The sequence below is a fragment of the Phalacrocorax carbo genome, chromosome Z, assembly GCF_963921805.1.
Source record: "Phalacrocorax carbo chromosome Z, bPhaCar2.1, whole genome shotgun sequence".
Lineage (NCBI taxonomy): Eukaryota > Metazoa > Chordata > Aves > Suliformes > Phalacrocoracidae > Phalacrocorax > Phalacrocorax carbo.
The window spans coordinates 30749989-30766638 of NC_087548.1; the positions used below are offsets into that span (position 1 = coordinate 30749989).

At 42.8% G+C, this 16650-nt stretch overlaps 1 protein-coding gene across 2 annotated transcripts in view; it reads left to right on the plus strand.

Moving 5' to 3' along the window:
• KANK1 (KN motif and ankyrin repeat domains 1) overlaps positions 1-16650 on the plus strand; it is a 132435-nt gene that overhangs the window by 58677 nt on the left and 57108 nt on the right. The window lies entirely within an intron of this gene.

Below are 16650 nucleotides of genomic sequence, written 5' to 3' on the forward strand. Positions count from 1 at the left end.
TTAAAAAAATGGGATCCTTCTCCATATAAAAATATTAAGCACAGTAGATAAACGTAGTTAAATAGCAAGATGCTTGTCCTGTACTTGAGCCTCAACACGAGAGTAAAATCCCAGTGAATGCTGGCAATCTTTTATTGAAATTCAGTAGTGTTACTTTACATTTAAAGAAATTGAAGGACAGCATTGAGACATGGTGTCTGAAGCTCCTTTCTGAATAGATGGCCATGAATCTGTTAGACAGTAGAAAAATTAGAGGTCCATGTTCTCAGCCATTCATGCCAAAGCATGTCTGTATGTGAGATGGCAGAGCTTGTGTTCATACATTTTCTCCTTAGCAAGGCCTGCCTACCAGGAGAGGAAAGGGGTTCCTCTCCTAAGATAATAAACGACAAATCCACTTGCATTTTTATTTTGAGTTAGGAAAAAAGGTTGCTATCAAGTGTAAGAAACTCTTCTAATTATGCACAAGAAGTAGCTTCGGTAGAAAAAGTAACATGCAGGCAGGCACCTCTGTGGAAAACTTATTTGTGTTAGATATGCAAAAGTGTATTTTCACCAGGTATTTTGTGGTATGTCCTTTAGCTCTCGTACATAACACAAATAAGGTATTAAAATTAGTGATTTGAGACTGATTATTAGAAAGGGTTTAAGGTCAAGTTAATTACCATGGTAGGAGAAAGAATTAAGACATTTTTAACTGCAAAGAGGCAGACAGTATCCAGATGCTCTTATGCTGAAATGACAGCATCTTTCCATGACTTGTTCTAGCTGCATGAGATAAAAGTATAAAAGATAATAAAAAAGAGAGAATCAACAGAAGGAATAAAGCTTGGCTTGCAGACTATTAAACCTGCCATCTATTAAGCAAAAGCTAATCAATACATGTAATGTTATATGTGTCTATAAAACAAAAGCTTTCAAACAAAAACACACCTGTTTTTGTAACAATACTGAGAAGAAAGCAAGCAGGTTTGGAAAAATAAAATTATTTAATTGAAGTTCTTGACATGGGCAATGTATTTAATGCAAAAATGTTTTAATCCTTAAGGCCAGTTAAGTAGAAATAAAATGGTCAGAATGCTTAACTAAACAAGCTTAATTCCCCTATTTGCAGGGTCCATATTCTTTGTTTGTCTTGTTCAGATGTCTGCTAGTTAACACACTGGATTATTCATTAATTTGAATACAACTGAGAGTTTATACACAACTGTATGCAATTGGAATAAGTAGTTACTTCTCTATTGCCCATTGCTCTTTGCCTAATTTTTATTAAGTTTCTTAACCAGGCAGAAATTGCAATGTGATATAGGCTGGATTAGATACCCAAATGCGTCTAAAGATTACACTTATTCCAAGGAAAGAGAGCAAATTGGATGACGCTTACTTGCATTCTCTGAGTGACTGAAAGGGGCACTGCTGTGAAATGGTCTGAATTTCACTGCCTTGAATTAAAATATACAAAATGCTGATGCTCTGTTACAGCTCTGTCCTTGTAGGCAGTGATTCAAAGTATAGCTGTGGGAAGACGTGGCAGGCAAATTAGAAATACAGACTTCACAAAGGAACTTCTTATGCAATTGCTCTGCTTTGACTGAGTAGCAAAGCTACAGGACTACGTAAAACAATTACCCCTTGAACGTGAAACTCTTATCTTGCTACTCCAGGGAATCTTAGCAGTTGGAAAAAGGCCCTCTTGTCCTAAGTAGGAGACAACTGAAAACATAGACAAAGAGTAGGCTCTCGCTGAAGGAGCATGTCACATCTAAGCACAGCCTGTGATGGATTGCAGCCTCAGCTAACATTTCTGACAACTCTGCAGGCTGCTGGGCAGAGAGTTGGTACCAGCCCGTGGTACTGCTGGTACCTGCCTGGTTTCTTGCACCCCTGCTTTAGCTCCCCCCGCCTTAAACGTGTGTCTGCCACAATACACAGCCATGCTGAAAGCTGCCGTCCTTCATGTTACTAATAAAATTGGGCTTCCAACCACTTGCAAAATGTCTCTTTTTTGCTAAACTGTTAAATTAATTGATGTTTTGGTTTAGTCAAAAGTGCAATTCATTCAGCTGTCATCTTGAGAAGAGACTGCATTATTTATTTTAAAGGGCTAGGATTTTGCTTAATTAAATACAGAACAAGACAATCCCTAACCTTACCTTCTTGTTTTGACATAGATAACAAGGTTAGAGCCACAATATATTATGTGGTCAGATTAGTGGACATTTATGTAAGTGTCCTGCTGTCCTGAAGTGAATAAGCAGTGACAGGGTTCATAGAAAAAGTTAGGAAAGATATTCTGAGTAAAGATGGCAGTTGAATTTGTCCATAAGTTGCACAACATGTCCAAGTTTTAAAAAAATAAAATATGGAGAAATGATGCCCCAGTTTTCACCTCATACTAACCTTCTGTTTTCTCTGCCTCTTTTGTATTGGAAAAGGGTAACAAAGCTAGCATGTTTTCCATTTTCTCCTCCCATTTTTTAAGTAAAAAAAAAAAAACCCTCACACCCTTTCTGCTTTGTTTCTTTTTCATTATCTCTTCCACCAGTACATTATTTGCACTGTAGCTATTATAGGGGAATATTTCTGGAAAACTGATTCCCTAGGGGTGCTTATTAGGAATCATTGCTGTTTGTTTCACACTGCTGTACTAAACAAACAGAAACCTCAACCCCTCCTCCCAATTTAGAGTGGCAGATGACCTTAAAGAGAGCTAGCTGTGCCAATGAAAAGGTTGTGGTCTACCAAAGATAAATGGAAATACATACCTGCTATAATATAAAAGTCACAGAAAATTGGGTAATAACTGGTTTACATTATGCCGTAACCACTGGGCTGAGTGTGCTTGAAGTCAAGTACACTTCTGTGAGTAAGAAAAGAGGAATTTGTTGACAGGAACAATTGGTAAACACTAGTGCTTTGACCAGGGGCAAAAGGAAGCTTGATTTGTGCAGCTGTGTCTTGCCGATATGATGTCTCCTGCAGAAGTGAAGCCTCTGTAAGAAACTATTGGGTTATTCATGAGCCATGAATGTTCACTGGACATGAGCCAACAATATGCACTTGCAGGCCAGAAGGCCAACCGTATCCTGCACTGCATCAAAAGAAGCATGGCCAGCAGGTTGAGGGAGGTGATTCTGCCCCTCTGCTCTGCTCTGGTGAGACCCCACCTGCAGTGCTGCGTCCAGCTCTGGGGCCCTCAGCACAGCAAGGACATGGAACGGTTGGAGCGGGTCCAGAGGGGGGCCACAAAAATGATCAGAGGGATAGAACACCACTTCTCTGAGGACAGGCTGAGAGGGCTGGGTTGTTCAGCCTGGAGAAGAGAAGGCTGTAGGGGAGACCTTATTGTGGCCCTCCAGTACTTAAAGGGGGCCTATAGGAAGGATGGGGACAATCTCTTTAGCAAGGCCTGTTGTGACAGGACAAGGGGTGATGGTTTTAAACTAAAGGAGAGTAGATTTAGGCTGGATATAAGGGAAAAAATTTCTACAATGAGGGTGGTGAAGCACTGGCACAGGCTGCCCAGAGAGGTGGTAGATGCCCCATCCCTGGAAACATTCAAGGTCAGGTTGGACGGGGCTCTGAGCAACCTGATCTGGTTGAAGATGTCCCTGCTCACTGCAGGGTGGTTGGACTAGATGACCTCTAAGGGTCCCTTCCAACCCAAATTATTCTATGATTCTGTGTGATTCTATTCCAAAGAAAACTCTGCCCAGTACTCTGAGCATAGATTTTTAGGAAATTTTCTTGATTTGATACTGGTTGAATTAGTTTGAACTGAGAGGAGCATACAGTTTCCTGAAGGAGTAGCTCCAATTCTGGGAAATGGATCCTTTTACCTATCTGTTGATGATTCACCATTTTGCAGTATTATTTACTGCAGAATAATCATTAATTATGATTAATATTGCCACCAGTTTTTACACTGCTTTAGCCAGTTTTGCCTTCAATAGTTGAAATTGTGCTGAAAAACTCCTATTTCCAGGCTGATCAGAGAACAGATACATATGTGTGTGTGTGTGTGTATATATATACATATTTCCTCTTATTTTTGTCAGTATTGACACTCAGACTACTCAGTGGAAAATGGCCACACCTTGCAAAACATCAGAGGCATCTGCAGCTGGATGGGTCATCACTTTGAATACTTTGCCCAAAGGGGCTGACAAAGCTTAGGAAGTGAGTAGCAAAGTTAGGGTCTACAACTTTAAGAAATTTTCTTCTCCAGCTAAGAGAAATTTTGTCGCGAAATTTTGGCCTCAGTTGATGGTGTTCAATCAATCAGTAAATTTTTGGACAGTTAAAACATTTTCAGAGTGGGTTACATGCTGGGAAATGGACCCACATGAGGTCAGCCATGCTGTTCCCATGGGAGCTCTGATCTCAGCGGAGTGTGTGCATACCAACTGCTCTGAAACCGGGCTTGACTCTGCAGTGAATTTCCTGAAACAGCTGCTTATCAGTTGGCATGGGCCACTGCTTGCACATTTTTAATGCCTGGGAAAGTTGGGTGTTTGTGCATCCTGTACTTACCTATTGTTAATATTCCCCACAACATTCTGTTACATAGGTGGGAATAATACCTTGGCACTTGCTGTTAGCTTTTAGTTTATCAGCTCCTGGTACCCATTGGCTTAAGCTAAAAGAAATGGCTGGGCTGGAGGGCAGGATGGAGCAGCCCACGCTTTGGGTTGGGGATGTATGCGGTAGGAGCAGCACCATGCATGCTGCCTTCGGAATGTCCCAGCACTGCAGGCTGGTCGGGGAACTAAATTACTCAATTGCTAAATTAGCAGTGTCTCCTTGTGGGTTTTTTTTTGCTGCTGTTTTCACTCTCTGAATGGGCCTGCTGTGGGATCTTGAAAGAGCAGAGGCAAGGTAGTACAAACTAGTAGTGGGGCAGACCACCAGCAAGCTGCGTGGGAGTAGCCAGCTGGGAAGGCTGGAGGTGGAGCTTGTCTTGGGGGTGACTGCTTGCAGTGTCCCTTTACTATCTCCTTTGAAACTCCCCTGACTAAAGCCAGGGAGGCTTACAGGTCTTGTAGGTTTTTGGGTCAAAATTCAGAGGCTTTTAGGAGTGTAAAGGTATAGCATGCACACCTAGCATGTTACTAGCCTAACTCGCATAAGATCAATTTCTATACATGATGCAACTGCTCTAGTTGATTTCTCCCTTTTGAAAATTAAACGACGTCCTCATAATTCCTTTAAATCTGCCCCTTGTTAGCCGAGGACTCTCCATATTCATGTAGAAAATGTTCCCAGCAAAAATGGCATGCCTCTTTGCTTGCCACACATCTCCCTACGCTGTTTTACTCTGAATTGCGTTGGCTGGGAATATTAGGCAGTCTACTGCAGCACCAGTGGTGCAGGGGCAGGAGCCAAGGAGTCTTGCCAAGAGCAGAGGTATTTGCCTGATTACACCCATATAAAGACTCAGAAATTTTCTGAAGAAAGTTTGCTAAAACTAGCAAAAGTCTGTCACAAGTCAACGTGATACACTTTGATTTTGTAATATACATAAATAACCTTCACTTAGTCAACAGATCTGGTAAGGTCAAGAATTGGACTGGTTAGGACATAAAAACTGAAGGCAATAAATCAATAAAATGAATAAATAATCTCATCTAGGATTAGAGGCTGGTGTGAGAGAGTTGGCAGGAAATAATTAAAACACATTCACTGGGAGATTCGGTTATCTTTTATTCCTGTTATTTATTCTTCCTACTTCTAACTAATGCAAATTTCCACCCATGCTGTAACTACAACCTGGTACAAAACACAGCTGGCCCTGAAGGATATGGAGAAGTCTGATGTCCGCAACCCCTTTCCCCCCCACTCTACTCCCTTTAGTGGCTGCTCTGTAGAGGTATGTGTGGCTATGCCCGCTGATAGATTTTGGCAAATTTGGGAATAAACTGTGTAGGTTCCACCTGATGGTGATTGGAAGCCACCTGCCTTGGCACCAGAAGCTGAAAAAAAAAACCCTAATTCTTTCACAGTGTCTGCAAACAGGTTTTAAGTTTTGTGGTTTGAATGTTAAAAGTGAATTTTTATGCCATTAATCAGTGTTTGGACACTGGAGAGGATGATACCATAAGCTTTTTAATGAGGTCACTTTCTGTAATTAAAAAAGTTTGTTTTCTTAAAAAAAGCTATTTTTTGTAGAAAATATGTTCACCATTGGGTACACGGGAGATACTGTTGTTCTTGTGGAAGCTATCTTGTTTTGACCCAAAATCTTACTCTGGCATGCTATTTTCCATTGTGGTCCAGTTTTTCAAAGCTTGTTTATACATAGACAAGTTCTACAGCTACCACCCAGTGATACCACGCAGAATTGTAACTTCATCGTGGAGAATGAGTCTGTCCCATTTTTGGAGAGAGGATGGATGGCGTGTCATAGCCTCGACTGGATTTTGTTTGGATGAGCTCTATTCAGTACTCAGCTGTGCAGCAGTTCGTATTGGTAAGACCAGCACTTCTCGGTGCTGCAGAGAAAAGAGCTCAAGCATCTCTCATCCTCAGAGTGAGTGATAACACAGAAGAGCACAGTGGCTTGTGGAACACATTTTTCTACAGTATTACGCTCTGCAGGATGAATGGATGAAACTAATGACGTTTCTGAAGTAGAGTCCAAATATCTTTGTGCTGCTGTTGTCTCTCAGGTTTTATTTTGTCTTTCCTTCAGAAGCAAGGAAACTGATGAATGTATAATTTCTAATTAACCACAAAACTCAGACTGCAATATTTACTTTTGCTGTAACTAAGGTCTTGAAAGTTATTCACAGGGAGAAATTAATTATGTTTATACAGTAGGTGTCTCTTTCCATCATAAGTCAACACTAACTTGCAATATTTATCAACACTTTTTAATAAGATGAAATTTACATTTACAGATTAATATTCATATACATAGAGTAGCTGTGATTCCTAGAGATATTTTTTTAAAGTGTGTTATCTTCATTGTTGCTTTTGAATGCTATTTTATTATTGCAGCATTGTAAATATGTACTGATCTCACAGCTTCTGGGAGGGGCTGGCTGGTGTCTTCACAGGTCTAGAGCGTACAGACAGCAATTTCTGCTGTTCTGTCCCACCTTGCCTCAGCAACCTGTGTGCTGCTGAGAACCAAATGTTCTCCCAACAGTTGCATTCCTTCTGCCCCTGTTCATTGCTGCAAGACAGCAAAACAAAGCGGAATTTCTCAAAGCTGCTTTTTTTTTTTTTTTTTAAACCTTTAATGCTTTTGCTTTCCCAGCAAAGAGCTGCTGCTGCCAAATGTTATTCCTCTTCAGGTTTTGCCTTCCCACATACTTGCTAATTAGCACTTTTGAGAAGGTTTGTGTCTGTAGCTTTTTGGGGCATAGCAGCCCATGCAAAATGCTTTGGGAGGGGAGGTGATAGAGAAGCGTTCACATGCACAGCTGTGTTTATTTCGATATGAGCTAAAAACTGCCCAACTCCAAAATACACTAGCATAAGTGAGCACCACCAGAGCAACTGTAGGTCACCATATATAGGGAGTCAGGATTTATGCATCCATCCTGCAGTGAGGGCAGCTGCCTCAAGCTCTCAGCAGAGAGAGGTAAACGCCATGAAAAGCCATGCATTCATGGGTGTCACTGAGCTCATGGGGAGATGATGGTGGGAGGCACCTCAAAAATGCTGATGCAACTTCATGGCTCTTGTGCAAAAGGTCACCTCCTCAAGACAAAAATCCCATTAGTTATGGAACAAGAAATGTTGCTGTTAATAGTGGTGCTAAGAAATTTGTTTTGATTGCTTTTTATGCTACTCCTTTCCCTGCACCTGGGAGCAGACCAGATCACAGAGTGGGATATTCCCATCCCTTGCGGCTCGGGGATTCCCTGCTGTAATTGTCAGCAGTTCTCTGAGTATGCTTTGAAAAGTCCTCTGCCGCTTCTGCAAGTCCTGCACGAAATCCCTAAGGCAGATGAAGTGCCAAATACCTCTGAAGATTTGCACGCTACTTTTTGTATTTGCACTGTCCACTGCTACGTTAGCCTTTCCTGTTTCTATCACATCTATTCAAGAATGTATTCTGGTATCTGAGATGTAATACAAGGTAGTGGCTGATGACTTTGTTGATACTCTGCAGCCTGTTAGGCCCCTACCTGTTTTTAAAGAAAAAAACACCCATTACAAATCTCAGCAGTAATCATAGCTACCTAGTCATTATTCTAAAGCAGCTGTTGCTGGGTGGTTTATGCACCAAAAGACAAATACCACAATTCTTTTAAAGCTAGCTTAGAGCCAGTTCTAGCTGAACAAATAGATGCATACGAAGTTGTGAGGTTTTATGCTGCAGCTACAGGACTTCGGTTAAGGATAAAGTTTGCAATCATCCAGTTCTTTATTTGCCATCAGCCATGAGTGTAGTTCACAGTGAAGAATGTGGTGTGACTTGGCACGCAAATTTGTGAGGTGCATGGTGCCCCGTAAGGCTTGAACAACAGTTTAGATCTGTCCATGTTTACCATCTGCTTTCCTGATTTTTGTGGGAGTGGAGACAATGTAAACTGAAGAAGCTTCCATAGTTCTAGGAGTTTTGTTATTTAAGCTGAACACCACGTGCCCACCAAAGCCACTCTATCACTCCGCCTCCTCAGCTGGACAGGGGAGAGAAAATATAATGAAAGGCTCATGGGTCGAGATAAGGACAGGGAGATCACTCAGCAGTTACTGTCATGTGCAAAACAGACTTGACTTGGGGAAATTAGCTTAATTTATTAATAATCAAATTAGAATAGGAAAATGAGAAACAAAACCAAGTCTTAAAATACCTTCCCCCCCACCCCTACCTTTTTCCCAGGCTCAGCTTTACTCCTGAATTTTCTCATGAGGAATAGGGGTGGTGGTCAGTCCATCACACATTGTCTCTGCCGCTCCTTTCTCCTCAGCGGGAGGACTTCTCACACTCTTCCCATGGGAGACAGTCCTCCATGAACTTCTCCAATGTCAGTCCTTCCCACGGCTGCAGTTCTTCACGAACTGCTTCAGTGTGGGTCCCCCACAAGGTCACAAGTCCTGCCAGAAAACCTGCTCCAGTGTGGGCTCCTCTTTCCACGGGTCAACAGATCCTGCCAGGTGCCTGCTCCAGCACGGGCTCTCCACAGGGTCACAGCCTCCTTTGGGAACATCCACCTGCTCTGGTGTGGGGTCCTCCACAGGCTGCAGGTAGATATCTGTTCCACCATGGACCTCCATGGGCTTGCAGGGGGACAGCCTTCCCCACCATGGTCTTCACCACGGGCTGCAGGGGGAATCTCTGCTCCAGTGCCCTCCTTCTTCACTGGCCTTGAGGTCTGCAGCGTTGTCCCTCTCACATATTCTCACTCCTCTCTCTGGCTGCAATTGCTGTGGCACAGCAACCTTTTTCCATGTCTTAAATACGTTATCCCAGAGGCACTATCACTGATAAGCCTGGCCTTGGCCAGTGGCATGTCCATCTTGGAGCTGGCTGGTATTGGCTCTATCAGACATAGGAGAAGCCTCTGGCAGCTTCTCACACTATCACTGTAGCTACCCCACTACCAAAATCTTGCCGTGCAAACCCAATGCAAGTGTTGGAAAAGTTATTCTGTTTACAAGCTAGTATTTCATACTGGTAATTCTGTACTGGTAAGTAGTAGCAGGTTTTGTACTCTGTACTTTTGTAGTCTTTGAAACTCAGATCATGTTTTTTTCAACAAGGTGTTTCCCCAGCTTAAAGGATTGCAGAGAGCTTCCACCTTGGTGGCAGCCTTCCTCCCTGAAAGTGGAACTGCTTTTTTGAGTAAGGAAACGTAGCATATTTCTAAACACTATGCAAGTTCATTTCTTAGTCTTTTATTTACTGTGTTGCTTAATGGCACAACATGGGATATACCCTATATGTAAGTCTGTAAAAGGTACGTAATGGCATTTAGAAATAGGGAGTGGAAAATAAAATGTTTACTTAAGGAAACTTTTGCCTAGCTTACACCTTTTCTGGTTTTGAAAATTCACTGCAGGCTCATGTCACCATGCTGCCTTCTTTTTGTTCATTTTCTTGGCGATGTTTTGCTGCTGGATGTACATTGTTAGAAACAAAGGGCAAAACATGGATTAATAATTAGCAATAAATGTGTCAACAGAAGTTCAGTTGTAACCTCTGTGCTTGCTTTTGCTATTGGATTGTGAGGAGGAAAAAAAAAATCATTCCAGTACAGCGGAGAGGAGCAAAGGGTAAAAGTTAGTATTTCTTCATATGATAATTACATAGCTTTAGAAAATTAAGAAATTATAAGCAGTAGGAGGAAAAGTATCTGCAAAGGTCTTTAATCCTAACATGCCGCGTTGCCTTGTAACATTTTTGGCTGTCTCTTCCCTCTCAGTAAAAATTTATGGAAGTGTAACGATTCCCATTGCTTGCTTTTTGGCACTGGACCTGTTGCTCTGAGGAATGGGAGCAGGTGAAAATTAGGGCTGGTTAGCCCCAGGTAAGGTGCAGGTATCCTTGGTGACAGTGAAAATAAGAGGTTCCTCCAAATAAGTAAGGTAGGGGAGAAAGAGGTTCAACATATCCAAGAACAAAGCCAGGGAGAGAACTTCTCAAGATTTCTCAAGATTTAAAATGAGTAAAAGATTATCTGTATTGCTAAAAAAGGGTATTTTTAGTCTTTGTAGGAAAATAAAACTGGCTGCAGAGGGGACATTTAAATTCTGCTCTGACCCAGAAAACCAGAACCTAAATCTTAAAAACTTTGCCTTTTTATCTGACTGGGACAGACCTTGTTCAAATTCAGCTGCTCTGTTCTTGATTATGTGTGGAGTGAGGGAAAAGGGGGACAGGTATAAGTAAGTTGTATATTTTCTGTTCTGCAGTTTTTCCAAGAAATGGATGTAATTGTATCGGTTTGTTCACTGTGGCTGGGTGTTTATCACAAATCCATGGCTACTGGGGCTGGGGCAAGCTCAAAATATGGCTTAGCTTCCTGGGGAAGCAGGATGTGGACAGGAATAATCTCAACAAAGAAAGTGCCCCTGTGCTAGGGCCTCGGTGGTGTGGTTTGAGGAGGACATTGAGAATTGTGCAGCAGATTATTTTGCTTTTCAGATAATGCGAGTGAATATGAAAGACATTCTTTTGTTACTAAGAACGTCTGATTTAGTTTTACTTTTCTACAATGAACATTTCCTGCCTGGGAGTGGCCTTCTGCGAAGAAACACACAAATCACATTGAAGATGCATTGTTTCATTAACAGTCTCATTGTGTTGCTCTTCAGAAAATTAAGTTGTTGTATCACTTTTTTACTGGAATTTGGTTACTGGTGAAAGATGAACTGTCATCTATTTATGCCTGTGTGCTGATATGGTGACTGATAAAGATACATCTTATTTTGCTATTTCTTTTTATTCTGCTGCTATGCAATAATAAACCAACAAAAATATTTTAAAGGTAACATATTATGGTTCTCCATGGAAAGGTACAGTTACTGCAGTTTGTGCTGGACTTGATCCACTGTCTCAAGGTTATAGGAAGTTGACTTGCAGATCTATATGTCATTTGGGGAATTAGGTATTTTATTCTACCTTGACATGTGCTGTAAGATATAGATGGCCCCTTGTACGTAGAGTGTGTCTGCTTGTGTCAGCGCTGAGGTGTAGTTTTGGCTGATAGACAACTTGAATGGAAGCTGAGTTCGCTGGGATGTGACTGCCTGGTGCAAAAATGAGTGTCAGCGCTGTGAGCCTCGCTGCTGCACGTAGCAGTAGTACTACACGCGTCCCAACAGCTGGACACCCGCTTGCATGTGAGCACCTCTCCTTCCCGGTGCCCGGAGACAGAATGGTGTGTGCCTCATGCCAGTAATCAGATGCAGGGCTTTAGATTAGAATTTGTAGGTGAGAGACGTAATTCACTGAGCTTTAACGCCCAGCTGCCTAAGGTGAAAACTTCTTGTGCAGTTAGTCAATCAGCACACTGTTGTGTGTGCTGGCACTCTCAGAACTTGTCACTGTACAGCTCTTGGAAAAAGGAGGGGGACATGAGCATGAGAAGATGCTTTGAATAATTAATGTAAGCGTTAGCTCACCCTCTCACTGAGAAGGAGCAAACAGGTTATGTGAACTCTGTGCTGACTTAAATTATTCGGATTAAATGACAAAGTCCCTGAGCATTAGGAACATGTTGTTTTAATGGTGGTTTCACTAGCTGGCAGAGAGGAACACCCGCTGTGAGGGACGAGTGCGTTGCCCCAACTTGTGGTCCCCTCCTTTGGGTGGGTAAGTTCTCTGCAGGTGGCCACATGCAGCAAGATGTTTTTGGCTGCATGCAAGGCAGAGGCAGTATGACACTTGCAGAAAGCTGACAAGCCTTTCTCCACGAGCTGTTGAGCAGGAAGAATTTGGAGATACCCAGCTAGCTTGGCTCCACTGTGCTTTGCTGCAGGTGCTGCCAGACGATCTCCAGTTGATTCATAGCTCCAGGACAAAATGTTAGTTGGGTTTGGTGACTCTTTGCATGCTCAGAAATGAGAGGCAATTTTGCATGTGGTGGGGTGGCTGGCAGGTTTTTGCTGCCATGAAACCCCATGTGCCCCCCACCAGAGTGTGCAGGCTTGCAGTCCACAGGCTGTGGTCTGGAGACGGTGGCTTTGGAGGAGGGACCAGAGAGACCTGCTCACCCCAGGATGAATGCAGAAAGCCTCAGAGAGATGGTCTGTGGCCAGGGGAGGAAGCAAATTGTGCACACATACCGGCTGTCCTGAGGGGTGCTTTGTGATGGGATGGTAGGGGAAAGCAACCTGAAGGATGTCTCAAGTGTCTCCCCTGGCCAAGCCAAAGTTGTGTGTTTATGTTCTCAGTGCAATGGAAAAGTCGCGGAGGCTGTGGTCTCCCTGCGTTTCTGAAGGGCCGTGGCAACTTGAAGAGAAAGGGGCCCATTGAGGATGTAGGTGCAGTCTAGCACTTAGTAGTGATGGATGTGTGCGGTGTGGGCTGTGGAGTCGCATGGAGAGTAGGACTTTACAGTCTTCTGTTGTAAACTGTCATAGAGGAACTATGGGAGGCTGGCCCTTGCGATATTGTCTCCTTGCCCTTAGAGTTTTCGGTTTTCACTGAGGAAAAAGCCTCTAATTTCTCTGTTCCTGTAGGGTAAGAACTGGTTGATTCTGAAGTCCACAGTACCCTTACCAGTAGGGAAAGAAGCAAAAGAATTACTGGGACTTGGGTCTCATCTTGGGGCAGGAAGCAGCGTTTTTAGGGCTAGATGGGGACAAAGCCGGTCTGCTGCTGGAGCTGTCTCACGTAAAGATACACTTTCAGCTGGGACCACCATGGAATAGGTACATGGACAAACGATGCTGGACAAAAGTCTTTGAACTTACCACCTGTCCCATAGCATCACAGTTGCAACAGACACCACCCTTTTGTCACAGCAGATTTATGGTTGCTCTGACTATGTGTAGCACCTCAGACCTAAAATCAGAAGAGACAGAGATCTGGCTGTCTAGCTTGAAATATGTTTCATGCTTGTGCCACTGTGTATGAAATGTCACCAAAAACTAAATACTTGGGCACTTTGTAGAAGTGTTAAATTTGTTTATTTACCAGAGTTTGTGCCTTAAAATCCTTGCAGCTTGTCTTAGATGCAAAGTCTAAATGAGATCACAGTGCATTTCATCAGCTGTTTATAAACATCCTTGATTGGTTTATTCATCTCAACCTTCAAGTTTATCTACCTTTAAATTAACTTTAAATAAGAAAATTCATTTTCAAGTATTGGGATCTGCAGGTGTGTTTTTACAGCTGTTATTCAACTTTCAATGTTTAAAGCCAAGAGAGTGAAAAGGATGCTGTGCTGTGCTTCATCCTCCCCCACTGAGCAAACAGATGTGATGGGCAGTTTACGTACATGCTGTAGAGCAAAAGGTAGAACTGCTTCTTGTGCCAGGCACAGTAGCTCCAGGGTTGTCAGCGCTGGGAGGCCACAGATATACTGCAGCTGGCATGCATGCATCATCCCCAACACACATTCATTCCTCTCCTAACTTAACACCTGTTTTGGAAGCCTTTTCATTTGTTACTGGTGCTAGATTCGGGTCTGTGTCATGGTGGATGAAAACGCTACTGAGCACACATGTGCTTCCCTTCATTTCCTGAAGAATGGTCAGACAGAACTACTTCAGGCTGTGGAATTCTCAGCCCTCCTACTTCTCCACAAGAAAAATGTGGAGACCCCAGCTGCATGCTTTGGGGTCGCTGTCACAGCAAGCATTACAACCCATAGCAATATCATACTGGCCTGAATTCATGTACTTTCACGTGCCTCATTATTCACTGTCATAAATCAAAGGGAGTGTCTTCTACATCACCCATTAAAAATTTCAGTTATTTAAAAAATTAGGTTTTTTCTACCCTGGATTGTGTTTCTTTTTCTAGTTGATTTTTTTTCTTGAATAGAAACAGAAATTGGTTTCTGAGTTATAACACTGTGCAGCCTTGTGAAGGTTGGTTTTTTTTTTTTTTGCCTCTGTAATGTAATGTGATGACAATGATGTTGTCAGGAGTGATTCCCAGAAGAGTTGGGTGGTCTGAGAACCTCTGCAGGGTGTGGGGGGCCTTGCAGCACTGTGTTGGGTGTCATCCAAACATACCTGTCTGTGTTCAGGCTCACAGCACGTGAGCAAAGATCATGCTCTTGCACATTAGACATGGGCCGCCCAGTCAGCAAACTGGACAAAGCAAGAAGATTTTAGCCCAGTTCTCAATAGACGGGTTGTCCCCTTTATCAAGAGTGACAAAAGCATGCCACTTACAGTGTACAAGTCCATACAAAGACTTCCTTTTACCAATGAACACTGATCCTGACAGTGAAAAAATAGTGAGAGCTGCCTCTCCTGGCTGACAGTGAATCTGCTGGATCTCTGAGACTGGGTATGGTTGCCTAAAGTCTATTAGGCTGACTTGATGTGCATTTGGGTACTTGGGAGAGCCATGTCCAACCTCTGGCCTGTAACAGGGAAAGGTACTTGTGCTGCCGGTAAGTTCCGTTTTGTTTTAACTCTACACTTGCTTGACAAAATTTACTAAAACTGAGGTTTTTCTTCCCATGTCTTACCTGGTTGGCTGAGCCAGGCTTAGTTATGCTAAGTGTTGAATGTACTTTACCACATTTTGTAAGACTATTCATGCAGACAATTTTTTAGTAAGATGCTGTTTGTGATGAGAGTCTTCTGCACGGTAAGTATACAATGAAAGCGTAGAAACAGGGCAAGTAAAATGATCTGGGGATGGAGTTGCCATAAGAGCTGCGAGAGAAGATTGCGGTTTATAAAATCAGAAAGGGTGTGGATAAGGTGAATCAGCACTGATGTTCACCAAGTCCTGAAATGCAATTAATTTGGTGGGACTCAGTAAAATTGGTAGCATATCAGTTTAAAAGAAGAAGAAAGTATGCAGGGGTTATCGACAGCCTGGGGCTTCCTACCCCATGAGGCAGCAGATACAGGCAGCATCGACAGGGTCAGAAAGGGGCTAGTCAAATTCACAGGCAATTTATGTGGATATTAAAATGACACAGTAAATATATATATACCTTTAGATATTCTCAGTCCAACCATTGTTGGTGCTGGGAGGGCACAGAAGTATAGACTCATCATCAGGCATGTGTACTGTCCTTAAATAGTATCTCTTGTTGCCACTATTGAAAACAAGATGCTCTAGATTGGACCATTTTTCTGGCTCCGCAGGATCCTTGTTATGTTTCTGTCTGCTGGGTACTATTTTGATACCCTTCCCCTGTTGCTTGGTACCAGCAAGTCAATGAGTGGCTTGTGCAGAACAGCTGATTTCTTTTTTGCGTCCTCCAGACCCACTTCAGATAACTCCATATGAAGGGGAACTCAAATACAGCAGCTGATGGTAGAGCATTGCTGTCATCACTAACAAATGTGACAAAGCAATACTGCGGGAAATTCAGAAAATTGCTGGGTTATTTAGGGTAGCCAGAAGGACATGATGCCTTTAAAAGATTTTCATATATGTCCATTTTATGAGGTATTTTCTGTACCAAAAGCTAAAGCTGCCCAGGAAAGCCCAGCTCCTGTGCAGTACGTAGGTGACTTGGAAGAGTGAAGTAGAAGCTTTGTAGCTCAGGTCAGGAGATGAGGAGCAGACCATTTTTGAGTATGCAGAAAAAACCCCCTCAGACCCTTATGTTACTGAAGGTTGTATCCTTTATTCTCTGCCTGCAGAAATTATAAGTCAGGCAGACAGCTTAATGCAAGTCTGCTTAAGGTGGGGGGTGGGGTGTCAGGCGGGTGGGCAGGCTGTGGGAAGGCAGTGTAGGACATCCCCATGAAAGTGACTAATGGTTAATTCCAACATGAGAATTAGAGCCTGCCATTGCAGCAGTTTGGAGTTTGTGGTTCAAAAGCAATGAAGCTCAGGGTTGGGTCTGATTTTTTTTGTTTGTTTGTTTTGTTTTGTTTTGTGGCAGAAGTGAAGCACGTGCCCTGGCTGGGAGCACCCTGACTGTTCTTTTCTTCAGCTTGCTGACTCAGGTCCCAGAGCCATCACTCTCTTCTTAACAGAGCTTAGCTCAGCTTTTGCCTGGAGCTCTGCTGTAAAGAGAGACCTTTTACAGGCCAATGCCATAAGTG